Source organism: Gastrolobium bilobum, unplaced genomic scaffold (assembly GCF_033153095.1).
Source record: "Gastrolobium bilobum isolate Gb01-03AN ecotype WA unplaced genomic scaffold, APGP_CSIRO_Gbil_v1 utg24819, whole genome shotgun sequence".
Lineage (NCBI taxonomy): Eukaryota > Viridiplantae > Streptophyta > Magnoliopsida > Fabales > Fabaceae > Gastrolobium > Gastrolobium bilobum.
The window spans coordinates 1-15,970 of NW_026899885.1; the positions used below are offsets into that span (position 1 = coordinate 1).

Here is a 15,970-nt window from a genome sequence, read left to right on the forward strand (position 1 = left end):
GGTTATAAATCACTCCCTTCAACCTTCTTCTTTCCATATAGAGCAACTGTTTTGAATAGTGGACCAGAGCAATACCGAAAGTGGGAATTAAGGTAGACCTGGAGCAAATTTAACATTATCTTTTTCACATATGACTATTGGGTTAGTTTGCTTTGTTCAGGACACCTAAGGCCCATCAAAAGGAACCACAAAATGAAGAGAGAAGAAGGAGTGTTGCGCAGAAAGAAAAAAAAAGCCTGCTGTAGTACAACAGCAGTCAAAGGAAGCAATGGGAAGCCGCCACGTCAGCCACAGCAGAGAAGGTGGAGGTGCTACCTCGGCTACAGTACGAAAGCAAAGAAGCTGAGCAATCAAAAGCCGCCACGTCAGCTGCAGTAGAAGGAGTGGAGGTGCCTCCCTGAATCCGATACTCCCACTCACAAAGGGAGCCAAAAGCAAGGGGGACCACTTCCATTTAAGGCCAAGCTGGCAAAAAGCAAGGCTACAGCTAACTTCCTCTAAGTAGGTGAGGGTTCCATAGAAGTAATCCCTTTTGTCTTAGGATAACTTTGTAAGGAACACATATTTTATAAATGAATTTTGAGTTGCTCTTTGGTTTAATTTATTGATTTTGTGAAACCCTTTGGGCTGGCAACCTCATCCCGGGACCACTCGGTTGATGAAACACTGACAAGGGCGTGTGGAGCATTCTCAAGATCCTGGGGTAGTTTAGCCTGAAGAAAGGAGGGAGAAACACCTGGAATGGGGAGCACTGCCATGTGAATCCATGCTCTTTTGAGAAGGCAGCATGGTTTCCTTGCATATAACTCCAAGTACTATGGAGTAACGTGGAGAGTAAGGCCTTACCCTCTGCTTACCTATAGCAAAACAAGGGAAGGAGCAAAATCCACTTGTAAAATATGCTACCAAGCAGGGTTAACCAAAGGGATGAAAACATGGAACCCGTAACACCTACTTGACTTTTTCTGAAATTAATCTTAACTCAAACTTCTATCACAACCTTTTCCTCACGATAACTGAACTGTGTTTTACCAGCTGATGCTCTTACTTTCATTTCGTTGACTGCTCTTGAAGTTACTTAAATTGATGCCTTTTTATTCGATGACCGTGCTAAGTCATTCACTGCTCTCATCTGGTTCAGAATGGTTAACATTGTTTAACTAGCTGCCCAGAGATTGCTCTTTGTGAAGCTTAGCTGAGAATAGTACTTTCTTTTATTGCTCCATTTTACAAATTAAGTTTCCTTTAGCGCTTCTTACTTCACAACTGCTCCCTGAGGACGATAAATCTGGGGCTACAATACCCTATATTGCTTGACACGTACGCTTGCGTATAGTTGAAGAGGGTTGCTCTTAGTCAGAGTAGATTGCTCCTGTTGGCAATCCTGATTATTACTCTGCACTCTTGCTCTCTGAAAAGATATTCCCGAGCAGCTCTCGGTTCGACCAAGCAATTGGCGCCGTTGCCGGGGATCATTTGGCAAGAAAGGGCGTTTTTAAGGAAACATTTTTGTTGTTTAATTGCAGTCTTTTTGTTTTGATAGACCTCCTCCATTTGTATGAGCACAGAACCTACAGAACTTGGACTGGAAATAGTACTTTTTGATCCAGAACCCGAGAGAACCTTCAGAAATAGAAGAAGAGTTCAAAGGTTGAGAAACATTACAATGGCGGAGGTTGTAAACAATGATAACAATGGAAATCATAATCATGAGCCTGAACAAGGACCGAATGAAGGAAGAGGGCCATCATTGAATGATATGGCTGCTCCCTTCAGAAATGGTCCAGAACGAGGCTATGTTCCCCCTCCTTTGAATATCCCGAACTTTGAAATGAAACCTGCAATGTTCCAAATGATTATGAACGCTGGTCAGTTCCATGGACTACCCATGGAAGACCCTCACAGTCATTTGGACAATTTCACTGAGATAGTTGATAATTTCAAAGTTCATGGTATTTCGGAAGAAAACATGCGGATGCGGCTTTTTCCATTTTCCTTAGCTGGAAAAGCCAAAGAATGGAGGAGAACATTGCCCCCAAACTCCATCACCAGTTGGGAGCAATTGGCGGAACAGTTTGTTACCCGATTTTTCTCCCAAGCAAAACAAGCCCAAGTGAGGGCTGATATAGCTTCCTTTCAAATGTATGATGGAGAAAGTCTGTATGAAGCGTGGGAACGCTTTAAAGAGTTGATACGAATTTGCCCGAATCATGGAGTTTCTGATTGGGGCATCATTCACACGTTTTATCATGGCTTAACCCCACCATTGAAAGCAACTGTTGATGCAGCTGCAGGGGGAGATCTTTTGGATTTTACTTATCCAGAAACCTACCAGTTGTTGGAAAAACTTTCAAAAAAACATATTTCATGGCCTTCCACACGACACAGTGCTCCTAAGAAAGCAGGAGTTCTTGAGCTAAGCTCAGCTGATGCTCTTTCAGCACAAATGGCTTCGCTCCAGAACACTATAAAAAACTGGAAGCCCATGGAACAGAAAAAAACCAACTGAGCAACTTCTCTTGACTCAATCAAGTCAGAGTTGCCCCACTTGTGGAGGTCCTCATGAATATGAGGACTGTAACAATCTAGCTGCTGTGTGCTATGCAGGAGGGTATGACAACAACAACAGGAGCAATGACAACTATCAAGGGAACAATAACCGAGGCTGGAGGAATCAGAATAATGCTGGAGGTAGTGGAGGAAACTACCAGAACCGACCCCCGTATCCCAGGCAGAACCAACAAAACTGGGATAAGGGTGAAGGGAAGTCCCAATCCTTTGAGACTTCTGTCAAGGAGTACATGAATCAGAACAGCGCAGCCATGCGAAACCTAGAAACCCAAATTGGTCAGCTGGCTGGAGCACTCAAACAGAGGCAACCAGGGACACTCCCTAGTGACACAGAAAAGCCGTCTCAGGATAACCAGGAGCATTGTAATGCTATAAGCCTACGAGATGGAAAGACTTTACCACCCCCAGATTTAGTGGCACGACCTCGAAAGCGCGAACCAGCAAAACAGCCCATAGGAAAGGAAGTTGAAGAAGCCACTGACCCTTCACACCTTGAAGCTCAGACAGGACCAGAAGAGAAGGTCCAGAGCAATGAGTCTGCTGAAATCAAACCGGATGACGCAACACCTGTAGCAGACCTTGGAGCAACAAAAGTCAGTGAACCAGTTTCAGTTCCAACTTATGTTCCCCCATGCAAGAGAAGGAGTGAACCGATTGAGCCTCCTTTTCCACAGAGGTTGAAAAAGCAACACGAGGATAAGCAGTTTAGCCAGTTTCTTGACTTGATGAAACAACTTCACATAAACATTCCTCTAGTAGAAGCTCTGGAGCAAATGCCTTCGTATGCAAAATTTATGAAGGACATTTTGTCAAAAAGAAGAAAGATCGAAGAGTTTGAGACCGTAGCCCTCACTCAACAATCGTGCAAGTACCTGACTAAAATTCCTCCCAAACTAAAGGATCCTGGTATATTCACCATCCCGTGTACAGTTGGGAAGAACTATCTTGGTCGGGCACTTTGTGATCTGGGCTCAAGTGTAAATCTAATGCCAGCTTCCATCTTCAAGCAGCTTGACATAGGAGCAGCAAGACCAACCACAGTCACTCTTCAACTTGCAGACCGATCTATAGCCAAGCCAGAAGGAAAAATTGAGAATGTCCTTGTCCAAGTAGACAAGTTCATTCTACCAGCTGACTTCATCATCTTAGATTTTGAAGCAGATCAAGAAGTTCCAATAATTCTGGGCAGACCATTCCTGGCTACCGGTGATGCTATCATAAATGTCAGAAAGGGTGAACTTTCTATGAGTGTAAACGGAGAAGAAGTGAAGTTTAATGTCATGAAAGCAATAAAGTTTGATGAAGATAACACTGAGGAATGCTCTAGCATTTCGATCCTTGACTCGGTCATAAGAGAAGAACAGCAGGAGCATTTGCAGCCAGAGATAGGCATGAAGGACTTTGAAGAGCTGGAAGAATACCTTGCATCCATCAGTTTCCACCAACCCCAGGGAAGGAAAGAAAGGGTCTTTGAATCCTTAAACCGATCAGAGCAAGAGCAAAGACCGAAATTGCCTTCAGTAGAGCAACCACCTACCTTGGAGTTAAAACCCTTACCTGAACACCTGAAATACTTATTTGGGTAAAGACAACACTCTCCCTGTGATTATTTCTTCTTTGCTAACCCATGAACAGGAACTTCAACTCACACAAAAGCTCAAAGATTACAAAGGAGCAATCGGCTGGACCATGGCTGACATAAAAGGAATTAGCCCAACAATTTGCATGCACAAGATTTTGCTCCAAGACCCTGACAGCTCATCTGTGGAGCATCAAAGGAGGCTGAATCCCAATATGAAGGAGGTGGTAAGAAAAGAAATCATCAAATGGCTTGATGCAGGTATAATCTATCCCATCTCAGATAGTAAATGGGTTGCTCCTGTGCAATGCGTTCCAAAAAAGGGTGGCATTACTGTAGTTGAAAATGACAAACAAGAGTTAATAGCCACCAAAAAAATAACTGGGTGGAGGATTTGTCAAGACTACAGGAAATTAAATAATGCTACCCGAAAGGATCATTTCCCCCTTCCTTTTATTGACCAAATGCTGGATCATCTAGCTGGGAAAGAATTCTTTTGTTTCTTAGATGGGTATTCGGGATACAACCAAATCCCGGTTGCTCCTGAAGACCAACACAAAACCACTTTTACGTGCCCCTTTGGGACGTTTGCATTCAGAAGAATGCCTTTTGGGCTATGTAATGCCCCACCAAAAGGCATTCTAACCTTGAACAGTAATGAAAAAGGCATTTGGTTGTATCCCGAATACCCATCTAAGAAACAAAAGAACATTGATCCAGCATTTGGTCAATAAAAGGAAGGGGGAAATGATCCTTTTGGGTAGCATTATTTAATTTCCTGTAGTCTTGACAAATCCTCCACCCAGTTATTTTTTTGGTGGCTATTAACTCTTGTTTGTCATTTTCAACTACAGTAATGCCACCCTTTTTTGGAACGCATTACACCCATTTACTATCTGAGATGGGATAAATACCTGCATTCATATTGGGATTCAGCCTCCTTTGATGCTCCACAGATGAGCTGTCAGGGTCTTGGAGCAAAATCTTGTGCATGCAAATTGTTGGGCTAATTCCTTTTATGTCAGCCATGGTCCAGCCGATTGCTCCTTTGTAATCTTTGAGCTTTTGTGTGAGTTGAAGTTCCTGTTCATGGGTTAGCAAAGAAGAAATAATCACAGGGAGAGTGTTGTCTTTACCCAAATAAGTGTATTTCAGGTGTTCAGGTAAGGGTTTTAACTCCAAGGTAGGTGGTTGCTCTACTGAAGGCAATTTCGGTCTTTGCTCCTGCTCTGATCGGTTTAAGGATTCAAAGACCCTTTCTTTCCTTCCCTGGGGTTGGTGGAAACTGATGGATGCAAGGTATTCTTCCAGCTCTTCAAAGTCCTTCATGCCTATCTCTGGCTGCAAATGCTCCTGCTGTTCTTCTCTTATGACCGAGTCAAGGATCGAAATGCTAGAGCATTCCTCAGTGTTATCTTCATCAAATTTTATTGCTTTCATGACATTAAACTTCACTTCTTCTCCGTTTACACTCATAGAAAGTTCACCCTTTCACACTTATGATAGCATCACCGGTAGCCAGGAATGGTCTGCCCAGAATTATTGGAACTTCTTGATCTGCTTCAAAATCTAAGATGATGAAGTCAGCTGGTAGAATGAACTTGTCTACTTGGACAAGGACATTCTCAATTTTTCCTTCTGGCTTGGCTATAGATCGGTCTGCAAGTTGAAGAGTGACTGTGGTTGGTCTTGCTGCTCCTATGTCAAGCTGCTTGAAGATGGAAGCTGGCATTAGATTTACACTTGAGCCCAGATCACAAAGTGCCCGACCAAGATAGTTCTTCCCAACTGTACACGGGATGGTGAATATACCAGGATCCTTTAGTTTGGGAGGAATTTTAGTCAGGTACTTGCACGATTGTTGAGAGAGAGCTACGGTCTCAAACTCTTCGATCTTTCTTCTTTTTGACAAAATGTCCTTCATAAATTTTGCATACGAAGGCATTTGCTCCAGAGCTTCTACTAGAGGAATGTTTATGTGAAGTTGTTTCATCAAGTCGAGAAACTGGCTAAACTGCTTATCCTCGTGTTGCTTTTTCAACCTCTGTGGAAAAGGAGGCTCAATCGGTTCACTCCTTCTCTTGCATGGGGGAACATAAGTTGGAACTGAAACTGGTTCACTGACTTTTGTTGCTCTAAGGTCTGCTACAGGTGTTGCGTCATCCGGTTTGATTTCAGCAGACTCATTGCTCTGGACCTTCTCTTCTGGTCCTGTCTGAGCTTCAAGGTGTGAAGGGTCAGTGGCTTCTTCAGCTTCCTTTCCTATGGGCTGTTTTGCTGGTTCGCGCTTCCGAGGTCGTGCCACTAAATCTGGGGGTGGTAAAGTCTTTCCATCTCGTAGGCTTATAGCATTACAATGCTCCTGGTTATTCTGAGACGGCTTTTCTGTGTCACTAGGGAGTGTCCCTGGTTGCCTCTGCTTGAGTGCTCCAGCCAGCTGACCAATTTGGGTTTCTAGGTTTCGCATGGCTGCGCTGTTCTGATTCATGTACTCCTTGACAGAAGTCTCAAAGGATTGGGACTTCCCTTCACCCTTATCCCAGTTTTGTTGGTTCTGCCTGGGATACGGGGGTCGGTTCTGGTAGTTTCCTCCACTACCTCCAGCATTATTCTGATTCCTCCAGCCTCGGTTATTGTTCCCTTGATAGTTGTCATTGCTCCTGTTGTTGTTGTCATACCCTCCTGCATAGCATACAGCAGCTAGATTGTTACAGTCCTCATATTCATGAGGACCTCCACAAGTGGGGCAACTCTGACTTGATTGAGTCAAGAGAAGTTGCTCAGTTGGTTTTTTCTGTTCCATGGGCTTCCAGTTTTTTATAGTGTTCTGGAGCGAAGCCATTTGTGCTGAAAGAGCATCAGCTGAGCTTAGCTCAAGAACTCCTGCTTTCTTAGGAGCACTGTGTCGTGTGGAAGGCCATGAAATATGTTTTTTTGAAAGTTTTTCCAACAACTGGTAGGTTTCTGGATAAGTAAAATCCAAAAGATCTCCCCTGCAGCTGCATCAACAGTTGCTTTCAATGGTGGGGTTAAGCCATGATAGAACGTGTGAATGATGCCCCAATCAGAAACTCCATGATTCGGGCAAATTCGTATCAACTCTTTAAAGCGTTCCCACGCTTCATACAGACTTTCTCCATCATACATTTGAAAGGAAGCTATATCAGCCCTCACTTGGCTTGTTTTGCTTGGGAGAAAAATCGGGTAACAATCTGTTCCGCCAATTGCTCCCAACTGGTGATGGAGTTTGGGGGCAATGTTCTCCTCCATTCTTTGGCTTTTCCAGCTAAGGAAAATGGAAAAAGCCGCATCCGCATGTTTTCTTCCGAAATACCGTGAACTTTGAAATTATCAACTATCTCAGTGAAATTGTCCAAATGACTGTGAGGGTCTTCCATGGGCAGTCCATGGAACTGACCAGCGTTCATAATCATTTGGAACATTGCAGGTTTTATTTCAAAGTTCGGGATATTCAAGGGAGGGGGAACATACCCTCGTTCTGGACCATTTCTGAAGGGAGCAGCCATATCATTCAATGATGGCCCTCTTCCTTCATTCGGTCCTTGTTCAGGCTCATGATTATGATTTCCATTGTTATCATTGTTTACAACCTCCTCCATTGTAATGTTTCTCAACCTTTGAATTCTTCTTCTATTTCTGAAGGTTCTCTCGGGTTCTGGATCAAAAAGTACTATTTCCAGTCCAAGTTCTGTAGGTTCTGTGCTCATACAAATGGAGGAGGTCTATCAAAACAAAAAGACTGCAATTAAACAACAAAAATGTTTCCTTAAAAACGCCCTTTCTTGCCAAATGATCCCCGGCAACGGCGCCAATTGCTTGGTCGAACCGAGAGCTGCTCGGGAATATCTTTTCAGAGAGCAAGAGTGCAGAGTAATAATCAGGATTGCCAACAGGAGCAATCTACTCTGACTAAGAGCAACCCTCTTCAACTATACGCAAGCGTACGTGTCAAGCAATATAGGGTATTGTAGCCCCAGATTTATCGTCCTCAGGGAGCAGTTGTGAAGTAAGAAGCGCTAAAGGAAACTTAATTTGTAAAATGGAGCAATAAAAGAAATTACTATTCTCAGCTAAGCTTCACAAAGAGCAATCTCTGGGCAGCTAGTTAAACAATGTTAACCATTCTGAACCAGATGAGAGCAGTGAATGACTTAGCACGGTCATCGAATAAAAAGGCATCAATTTAAGTAACTTCAAGAGCAGTCAACGAAATGAAAGTAAGAGCATCAGCCGGTAAAACACAGTTCAGTTATCGTGAGGAAAAGGGTTGTGATAGAAGTTTGAGTTAAGATTAATTTCAGAAAAAGTCAAGTAGGTGTTACGGGTTCCATGTTTTCATCCCTTTGGTTAACCCTGCTTGGTAGCATAGTTTACAAGTGGATTTTGCTCATTCCCTTGTTTTGCTATAGGTAAGCAGAGGGGAAGGCCTTACTCTCCACGTTACTCCATAGTACTTGGAGTTATATGCAAGGAAACCATGCTGCCTTCTCAAAAGAGCATGGAATTACATGGCAGTGCTCCCCATTCCTGGTGTTTCTCCCTCCTTTCTTCTGGATAAACTACCCCAGGATCTTGAGAATGCTCCACACGCCTTTGTCAGTGTTTCATCAACCGAGTGGTCCCGGGATGAGGTTGCCAGCCCAAAGGGTTTCACAAAATCAATAAATTAAACCCAAGAGCAACTCAAAATTCATTTATAAAATATGTGTTCCTTACAAAGTTATCCTAAGACAAAAGGGATTACTTCTACGGAACCCTCACCTACTTAGAGGAAGTAAGCTCCTAGTGAGCATTTTTACAAAAAGAAAAACAAAGAAAAATAACGATTCCTAGGATGGGCGCTGATCCCCCTTTCATGAGGATTGCTTGTTCCTTTTATAGAGTTCTTCATTTGATCTCCATTGTTCCTTTCATCAAGGGTTGTGCTTTGTTTAAATCCTCTCCAATGGTAGCTTTGCTTTTTGCCAGCTTGGCCTTAAATGGAGATGGTCCCCCTTGCTTTTGGCTCCCTTTGTGAGTAGGAGTATCGGATTCAGGGAGGCACCTCCACTCCTTCTACTGCAGCTGACGTGGCTGCTTTTGATTGCTCAGCTCCTTTGCTTTCGTACTGTAGCAGAGGTAGCACCTCCACCTTCTCTGCTGCGGCTGACGTGGCGGCTTCCCATTGCTTCCTTTGACTGCTGTTGTACTACAACAGGTTTTTCTTTTCCTTTCTGCGCAACACTCCTTCTTCTCTCTTCATTTTGTGGTTCCTTCTGATGGGCCTTAGGTGTCCTGAACAAAGCAAACTAACCCAATAGTCATATGTGAAAAAGATAATGTTAAATTTGCTCCAGGTCTACCTTAATTCCCACTTTCGGTATTGCTCTGGTCCACTATTCAAAACAGTTGCTCTATATGGAAAGAAGAAGGTTGAAGGGAGTGATTTATAACCAAACATGGGTTTTGTGGAACAATTTACACTTAATGGGCCTCAACTTTTGGGGACCATCAGCAACCCGTCAGTTGGATCCCAACAACTTAAGCACATCCCCAACTCGGAGCAGGAACACAGAAATGGTTGATACTCAACCTGCCGATATAAGGAACGAGAAAAATCTTCCTTGACATAAGCCACAAGCTCAGAATAAGCATAAATGCGGATATTGAGGGACAACTCGCTAGTTGGATACCAACTGCTCAAGCCTACCCCCAATCCAGAAAAAAAAGGGGATACAAAAAATATCTCACCGGGTTGATGCTCAGCTCGTCGACATAAGGGGCAAGAGATACCCCACATGGAAAAAACTCGAAGAATGAGGAACATTGCAAAAGTTTGAAAGTTTGCAAGAACGTAAACATACTCAGGAACACAAACCTGAAGAAACACACACATAAGAACGGACACTGTTATGGACCTATATAAGGGGCTCATTAAGTGATAGGCCTAACAAGGGGCAATCCAAGATCTAAATCAGTAATAATCATGGATACATATCCATCAAGGATACTAATCCTAATACGACAGCATAGCAAGCAGGGCTGGGCCCTTATCAGAGGCACCAAAGGCCCATCCACGCTACCCACTAGTAACCTCTATAAATACAAGGTAAACCCTAAAGGTACGGGACACACTCTCTCTTACTATTATGTTGTCACTGTGCGCACACGCACACCCCATTGGCTAACGCCGTTATAGTATTCTGTGCACAGTGATCTGCTTGACTCAAGGGTATCTTCTTCATAGATACCTTGGAGCGGGCACTAGATCCAAAAAAAATATATCAGCCTATTGGGCTGGACATCTCTGTCCTAAGGACAGAACATAGATATTTCTCAATTCCTATTACGTCTCTATGTCTCTCTGCTTTGGTTTCCACGTGTTAATTGATAAATGCCCCAAATTACGTGGCATGTAAGATTCCCTCATGCTAGAATTACCACAATAGAATTCTCATCTGCACCCTATTTAAAATTCTTTGAAAGCATTTATCAAATGTAACTTCTTCTATGATAAATGTAATTCGTGTATGGTGTGACTTCTCTTTTTAATTGAAAAATGTTAAACGAAGAACAAGTGGCAGAAACTATTATATAAATCACCAGAATAGAAGTCAGCACCATCACTTTTCTCTGTTTGTGATGGGTTATGAGTTATCTGTATTAAAAAAGGATTTAATATCTCTTATATTATAGGAAATAATATTATTTTCTATATACACCCATAAAAGTATTTGGGCTCATTTTTTTTCTCTCTCATTTCTCTTCATAGTTCACATGACTTCACATGGACTTTATATTTTTTTAAGTGTGTGTAGTAGATAATTTTATCTCGTACAACGTAAAAAAAATATTAAACTCTTAAACAAATAACTGCTTGGTAGGTGATGGACCAGGAAGGAGCTTAAATTGCAAGTAGTTTAGACTATGTCCATTATCTTAGTCACGTTATCTGGTCTATAGTTAAAAACCACAAGCAAAACTTATAGTCCACTTTCGTGGATAGACCAACCTTTCATTGGGCTGGCCTGGAGGCTTAGATTGTTTCTTTTGTCACTTCATGTGTTTTAAGTATAGAACTGAGGCCTGAGCTTAGCCATTCATCGAATTGGCCGGTAAAAATAGGGATGAGTTCGATTTTCCATGAGGCACCTACGCTCTATTTTTTGTCCCCCAACCTAAAAAAATAAAAATTATTCCGGATCCATCTCATGGCCCATATTTCAAGAAAGGGATATATTTTTCTTATGTTTTAGGAAAAAAATTATCTCACGTTGTAGAAATAAAAGTATAAGTGAGACCCACAGGTAAGAGGAGAGAGAAAAAAGAGTGATGAGACCCAACCCTTTTTTGTGCGTAAAAAAATTATTTCTCATGTAAAATGAGATAAACATAACCCTTCAACAAACTAACAATTAGTGACTAATCAAAGAAATAAGGATAAGCTTAATATCCTATCACTAGAAGACAAATGATAAATCACTTTGTAAAAAATCAATTCAACCTAAAAGTTTAAGTTATTAGGTGATGGTCTCTTTATAGTTTATATTATACTCTAATATGCTCTCTCACACAAGAGTCCATTAGTTTAAAGGAGGGATGATGTATCAGGGCCAGCCTATCGAACTCGTGACATTGAGACTCTGATACCATATAAAGAATCAATTCAACCCAAAAACTTAAGCTGCTAGACGAGGGCCTCTTTAATGGTTTATATTATACTCTAAAACAGTTATCTTATCCTCTTCAAGAGTGGCACTCCCGTCAAGACTCAATATCTACAGTTGGACATTCCCGATCCCCTCGGATAGATAAAAAAAGAATTTGTAACCATAATTATGAATTTATATAAGCACAAATCCCTTGAGAGCATTGCCATCGAGCAGAACCGTTGCCAGAATGTGTCTGCATAAGGTCATGTTCCATGTGTGGACCAAAATCATTCTGCCCCACACCACCACATTGGTAGTGTTCTTCCCGATTAGAGTTGGGAGCCTGATAATATTGTGCTAATTGCACTATTTTCCCCTAGTTGAAGCCAATGTCTCCTTGTGGATTCTCAGCTTTAACAAGAAGGGCAACTTCAGTGTTAGAGCTTATTGTCATTTTGGATATCAATAGCTTTGACATCAAACTTATCAAAAGTTGTAGGTAGGCATTGGGGGCTTAAAAGAGTAACATAAAGCTGCAAAAGCGCTCAATGAAGAACAAGAAGCATCAAATTGAGCCATGGTGGGAATGGTACCGGGGAATGTTATGCCTATAAGGAGGAGACCCTAACATTGCCTTGGTTCTCTAGCATGACATACCTGTTTGGGGCATGAGCTTCAAATGTCATGGTGGATGGTAGTGTGATGATTTCTACAACTATCTTCTTTCTCTTTCTCTAGATTTTGGAATAGAATGATCAATTCTGCTTTTGTTTGCGGACTTTAAGTTATCATCAAAATTCTTTATGCCCTTAGGGTGTAGGAAAAAAATTGGATAATTCATTCAATTGTAATTTTTCACAAGGTCTCACTCCACCCTCAAACACCGGGATACTGATTAAAATGCCACTGTTCATCAACTTTTTTACCTAAATGTCACGCGAACAGTGTTATTTCTCAATCTGCCACGGGGCAAGTTCGCTTCTGACACAAGCAACTTCGGTTTGCTGACGTGTCACATTTTTAGTGGATAACAAGTATTAAATTTAAAAAAAAAAATTAAAAAAAATGAAGTTCGCCTACCATGTAAGCGAACTTGGTTAAAATATTGTTGGAACCGAGGTCGCCTGTGTCAGAAGCGAACTCTGACACCACCAGGAAGCTGACACATCAGCAAACCGAAGTCGCTTGTGTCAGAAGCGAACTTGCTCCGTGGCAGATTGGAAAATAACACTGTTCGCATGACATTTAGATAAAAAAGTTGGTGAACAGTGGCACAATAGTCACTGTTCCCTCAAACACCCCCCCCCCCCCCCCCCCCCCCCCCCTTTTCAACCACTATGATAAAAACTAAAAAATTAATAATTGAAGGACCCAAAAACCTCCTTGAAATGAAAGTTGAAACAGGGCACAACAATAAGCTAATAGCTGTGTATACAAAAAAAAGAAGAAGCTAATAGCTAACTTAAATGGAAAAAATCATACTAAGTGGTAAAAGCAGATATTAGATTAGGCAATATTATATACAGAATAATCAATAACCATTTCCTAGCTCTCCTTGCCAACCATATAAAAAGTAGTAATACTTCTTGCTTATTGTTCTTCTTAATCATACAGTAGTTAAAGAACTGAACTGGTTGAAAAGAAGAACATGGGCAAGTAAAAAAATAAACCATCCTAAACACACAAAGGCTAGCTTCACATCTTCAAAAGGTCTTCTTACTTGGTACTGGTGAGGTAGCAGAAATAACAGACCTAGAATTGCAGGATCTGAAAGAACCAGTGCGCATAAACATCAAAACTGAGGCTACAATTTTCTTGACCTTAACAGCAACCTTCTTAAGCTTAGGCTTTTTGGGCTCTACAAAACCATCCAAAGAAGATAGCTTATAGGTTGTGAGAAAGATTTGTCTTTGCTTTGCTCTTCTGCGTTTGTAGCTGATAGACTTGAGCATCTTGTCTTTGCCTTGTGGACCAAGAAGTTCGTATCTGTATCTTCTGCTGAAGGAGAGGGTGGTGTTGCGGACAAGGGTGCTCATAGCTGCTACAAACTCAAAAAACACAAACACAGCTTTTGATTCAGGTTTATGCTTGTAAGTTATAACTTTTTTATGTTCATATATTGTACCCTCCCTCACCTTCTAGCACGTTTCGATTCATAGGTATAGTCAACCGTATAGACTCGTGTAAATGGGTGTTGAATGTTATTTAATCTTTTTTCTAACTTGGCGGGCGCGTCATTCATGGTAACAGGTAAGATATTTACAAATAGGGTTTTATTAATGTCGCTTGAAGGAGATAAATGATCTCATGTCATAGAGACAAATTTGTAAGTTTCACCATCTAAAAAAATAAAAAATAAATAAAATAAAAAAATGGCACAGTTATCGAAAGGTGTATAAGAAGAAAACTTATCTCATGTGACATGAGAATAATTTTTTCCTTACAAATATGATGAGGAGAGTTATTTTAACAATTTTTTTTTTATAAATTATATTATGTTTTAGGAAAAAATTATTCTCATGTTATATGAGATAAGTTTTTTCTCTTATACACTCTTTGATAACTGTGTTTTTTTTTAGGTGATGGAACTCATAAGTTTGTCTCTATGATATGAGATAACTTATTTCCTTTAATATAAGATTAATAAAATCCTATATTTTATCGGTAAAATTTTATTCGAGAGTATTTTACATATAAAATATAGTATAGTTTGTAAAATTTTATAAATAAAAAATAGGCTCTCTTTTTCTGTAGTTACTACAGATAAATTATCTGTGGTAAGCCCAATACAACGTCATTTTGGGGAGAAATCATGGTGTTTTTATATTTTTAATTTATTTTAGAGTTATTATAGTCTTTATAATTATAATTATAATTTTTAATCTTTCAATCTTAAAATAATATCGTTTTAAAAGTAAATACAGATAATTTATCTGCATTAATTACAAAAATATTGTTCTCATAAAAAATTTATAAATATATGATTTTTTAAATATGATTTAGTGTTTATTGTTGTTGGTAGTTGTGCACGTGGCACAAATTGTATTGTACTGCTAGTCCTACTACTTTTAAAATTAATTCATGAATCTCGATTGTGACACCATCAAAGTAATAGTGGCACATGGCTCTAAATATTTCTTTAACATCTGAAGTTTTTTTAAAAAAAAATTCAAAAGATTTTACATAAGCCTTAATAATTAAGTGAAGGTTAACATAGTTTTAATGCTATTAGCAGGTGGAATTCAATTATACACTTTTAAAAGTCTAAAACTTAATTATAAAGTTTTAAAAATTTGAAATCCAATTATAATTTTTTTAAAATATAAGGATTTATTTTAAAAAAACTAGTAAAGGTATACTGAACTACATTGTAATTTAACCCTTTTTCATGTGGTCAACACACAGGTTTTCCTTGTCACTTTATTTTATTTGTTAAAAAAAATATAAAAAGCGAAGAAAAGTTTATTCGTTTATACTATAGTAAAAGAACAAAATCGATTAGTTTATTGTTTTTTGGGAAAAAAGTAATTCAATTAAGATTATCAATGTAATTAAAAAGGGAAGAAAAGTTTGTCAATATATATTAGATACAAAGATATATTCATTAATTATTTATATTCCTAAATTCAAAGAAAGTTTATTGTTATATAAAGTACTTAATATTGAAATTTTGAAATCTATTTAATTTCAATATCTAATTAATATGGTATCAATTTTATACACTGTGCGGGCCTAATAATATAAATTATTTAATTAATCGCACACTCACACTCATATATATATATATATATATATATATATATATATATATATATATATCAAATTTAAAAAGTAATACATAGCTCACACAATTTTTCGGAGTAATTAACATTAGTCATCAAAATTTAAATATATTTATTGAATATATTAAAAAATAAAGAATTGCTCGCTATGTAATAATGTAAATTTAATAAATATGAAAAATATGATAAAAAAAAAAGTTATTTATTCTATTCTTACATTTATGATTATTTTCATCCTATTTCAATTTTTTTTCTTTTTGGTAAAGCACGGTAAATGGGCTCCTTTATGAAACGAAGTTTCCATCAATGGTCACGTTGACTGTCAGGCCGACATCAATAAATAAAAACAGAGTAAACGAAGTTTAGAGCTACTATTGTTGACTATT

At 39.4% G+C, this 15,970-nt stretch overlaps 2 non-coding genes across 2 annotated transcripts; one reads left to right on the plus strand and one right to left on the minus strand.

Moving 5' to 3' along the window:
* Positions 1–2,112: 2,112 nt before the first annotated feature.
* Positions 2,113–2,217, minus strand: LOC133294085 (small nucleolar RNA R71). Its single transcript, XR_009749143.1, has one exon. It is a non-coding gene; the product is annotated as a small nucleolar RNA R71 (small nucleolar RNA).
* A 5,003-nt stretch (positions 2,218–7,220) lies between these two features.
* Positions 7,221–7,325, plus strand: LOC133294086 (small nucleolar RNA R71). The gene has a single exon (XR_009749144.1). It is a non-coding gene; the product is annotated as a small nucleolar RNA R71 (small nucleolar RNA).
* The last annotated feature ends 8,645 nt before the right edge of the window (positions 7,326–15,970 follow it).